Source organism: Triplophysa rosa, linkage group LG19 (assembly GCF_024868665.1).
Source record: "Triplophysa rosa linkage group LG19, Trosa_1v2, whole genome shotgun sequence".
NCBI lineage: Eukaryota > Metazoa > Chordata > Actinopteri > Cypriniformes > Nemacheilidae > Triplophysa > Triplophysa rosa.
In genome coordinates, this window is record NC_079908.1 from 5218504 (window position 1) to 5221894 (window position 3391).

Below are 3391 nucleotides of genomic sequence, written 5' to 3' on the forward strand. Positions count from 1 at the left end.
ACAGGTCAACTGAGAAGAGCAAGCTCTCCCCGGGGGCGCGAGAGGGTGACCACCTTACCCGCGCTCCGTACCCTCTTGCGACCTAGATACAAGACCTAGATACAAAATAGTCATCGTATTTCTTCAGAACTGTCTCGAAATCGTTTTCATCCTTTTCTTCATTGAAAACGAATGATTTGTAAATGTTCTCCACCTCATTTCCCATCGCATAAATCAATGTACTCACTTGGACCACTCCGTCTTCTTCTGTGAGCTTGGCAGCCGTTCTGTATCTCACGAAACTCTGCCGCCATGATGGCCATTCTCCCGTCTTGTCAAACGTAAAATTATCGGGTGGCTTGAACAGTGGCATTTTACGGGTACTCCATTCTCCTTGTTTTACGGGCCCACTTCTGACACCATGTCAAGAAAGGAGGAATACGATGAGTCTTTCTTTGTCTTTTTATATCAGAAAGTTAACAGAACAGAGGTAGAGATACACAAGTGTTTACATGTATACATGCTTACGTATTACGTTGGTTGTTTTAACAGGACTTCCCTTAAAGTCACATACACACTACTTTAACATATAGGATAATGCATAAATTTATTTTTTTGGATAAAAGTGACTGCCAAATGCATAAATGTAAATATGACACTACTGCACCTAAACACTTCAATTACATTTTTGCCAAAGATAGTTTATGTCATTTTAGTTCTTATGACACTGATGTATGTTAAAGTGTTGGTTCTCTAACAAGTTAGGTTTTAGCTAGTTTTAGACTGATTTCACTCCACTGCCATGTTGAAATCTAAAGCGAGGCAGAGGTGGGAAGAAAACTCGAAGGACAGATAGACTACAATGGTTTGGACTACCATTGGGTGTCTGTGTCATGAAAAACAAATGATGCGTTTAAAAACAACGTTAGAGTAGCTGTATGTGTGAATGAAACCTGCTTATGGCAGCTTAAACAGTCACAATTATGTGATGATATGGCTGAAGTGGTAAAGTAAAACAACTTGTGTGACATTTAAGATCATAAATCGTTTTAGTAAATCCAGATTGGTTGTCCAAACCATTGTAGTCTACCTGTCTTTACGGTTGTCTTCCCACCTCGGCCTTGCTTTCGATTTCAATATGACGGCGGCATGAAATCAGTCTATAGGATATTATAAAAACAGGGTGTGATTGATCTGTGTGTTTGTGATTGGGTCGGCAGGGAATATGGGCAGGACCTTGATACCACGGCTTCACTTTACGATCATTACTGCAGAGACTCTGGCTCATTGGTGCAAGATGTAAGCAGGCATTTTATGGGATATTTTAAACTGAACTCTGGGTGCCCGTCAGCGCACAGTCCACTGGATCACTGGCACGACCTAATGTGATATCTTTGACCTGGTAGAAGCGCATGTGACGTAAAAGGTAGTTCCATACATTCTACACTTCTTTATTTGTCCTTTAAATACTTTCTGTTGTAAGTTAAAATGATGTTTAAAGGTCCAGTGTATAAAATTTAGTGGCAGCTAGCGGTGAGGTTGCGAATTGCAACCAACGGCTCACTACACCCCTCCCTTTCGAAGCACTACGGTGGCTGACATAGGACAAAGAACTTGTCATGTTTTGCTTCTTTGCCAAAGAAAATAATGTATTTCAAAACACGCTCTGTGAAGTTAGTCCGTCTAGGGCTACTGTAGAAACAACATGGCGAATTCCATGTAATGGGACCCGCGGTGTATATAGATAGAAAAAGCTCATTCTAAGATAATAAAAACATAATGCTTCAAAAGTAGATTTCAATGTAAACTCAAACGTTTTCATAAGCCAAATCAAAAAGCCACATTAACTTTATAGTGTATCAATATAGTACATATTGTGTCTAAATGAATTTTTCCTGAAGAATTTTACAAGAATCATTTGAGAAACATACCTAAATGAAATGTGAAATCCATCCTGCATTTGAGAGTTTTACAGATTTACAATGAACTATAATTCTGATTTTATTTTCTGAATGGAATGAGAAAATAACATGGGAAAGCTGTTTAACTGAATGCTCTGAATGCTCTGAAACTGAATGTTTTTTGTTGTCGTTTTTGTTGTTTTATAGGAGTACTCTGCAAGTCTATACTACCATGCTGTCAGTCGAGTGTTTGTTAAAAAAATGATTTATTCATTCGCAAGTCATGAGCCGAGATAGATGCGTGCTCATATCTGTGGTTGTCTGAATGACTTGCGGTGTTGCAATTCTCACCAATGTTTACCTCCTAGAGAGATGGTGTCGCAAGATGCAAAGCGCATATCAAATGAAATAGTGCATAAGCAAGAGGAGAGATGACACAGCATTGGTTAAATGTGAGACATTGTATGTCACCTAACTGCAAATGACTTTGGGGAATACAGGGAACTTGATTATCTTAAGCATGACAAGTGTAAATTAGGGGAGTTGTCGCTGGTTGGCCTCCACTCTCAGTTGCCTAGCAGCGTACTCTGATGTAAATTCAAAGTCACTTTGTTCCTATTGTTGAGAGGCTCGGGGAACAAAATCCCTTCTGCATCAAAGCCTTCGATTAATACAAACAGAAGAGAGTAATATTTTGTCCTCCCACGTAAATTGGGCTTTTACATTGTGACTAATAGCGAACGTGTGGTTAATATAGAGCGTATAAGTGTCACGTTCTTCTGTGTGTGTAGCGAGAGACGGCTGGTTTTGAAGGTGTTCATAATTGAAGTGTGGGTGGATTAACATCATCACCGTAGTGATCACATTTTGCCAGGCTTTTTAAGATGACACATCTTAAGAACAGCTGCTCACTGCCTTTAGAGTATATTGTACATGTTTGCTTTTTGTTTTGCCAAATGAAATGTTTTTGTTGATTATGCATAATAATGCCCAAAGCACCCAGTAGTTACCTTACGTCAGCAAACTACAGCATGTCTGTGGGCTTTCCTTCTGTGAACTTTACTTCTAGGAGCATTAATATGTATTTGATAAAAATCATAAAAATACACAAAAGAAGATATCTTGAAGAATGTTGATAACCATACAACATTGACCCCCATTGTGTCACGGATCTCAGGTGAGGTGAGACAAGAACAGAGGACCCAGGTGCAGACAGCGGTTAAGGGGTTAACATGACATTTAATAACAAAGACAAAATACAAAACAAAGACCCACGTGGGGGTAAACATAACAAAACAGAGGAACAAGAACAAGACTAACTAAACTGACAAGACTAAACTAATAACACATTGCATAGGACCACTACAAACTAGACTAACTAACTAACTAACTAACTAACTAACTAACTAACTAACTAACTAACTAACTAACATGCCAAGACCTCACCCACACGACACAGTGCAATGACCCCGACACAAGACAGAGAACACAGGGGCATTAAATAAAGGGAC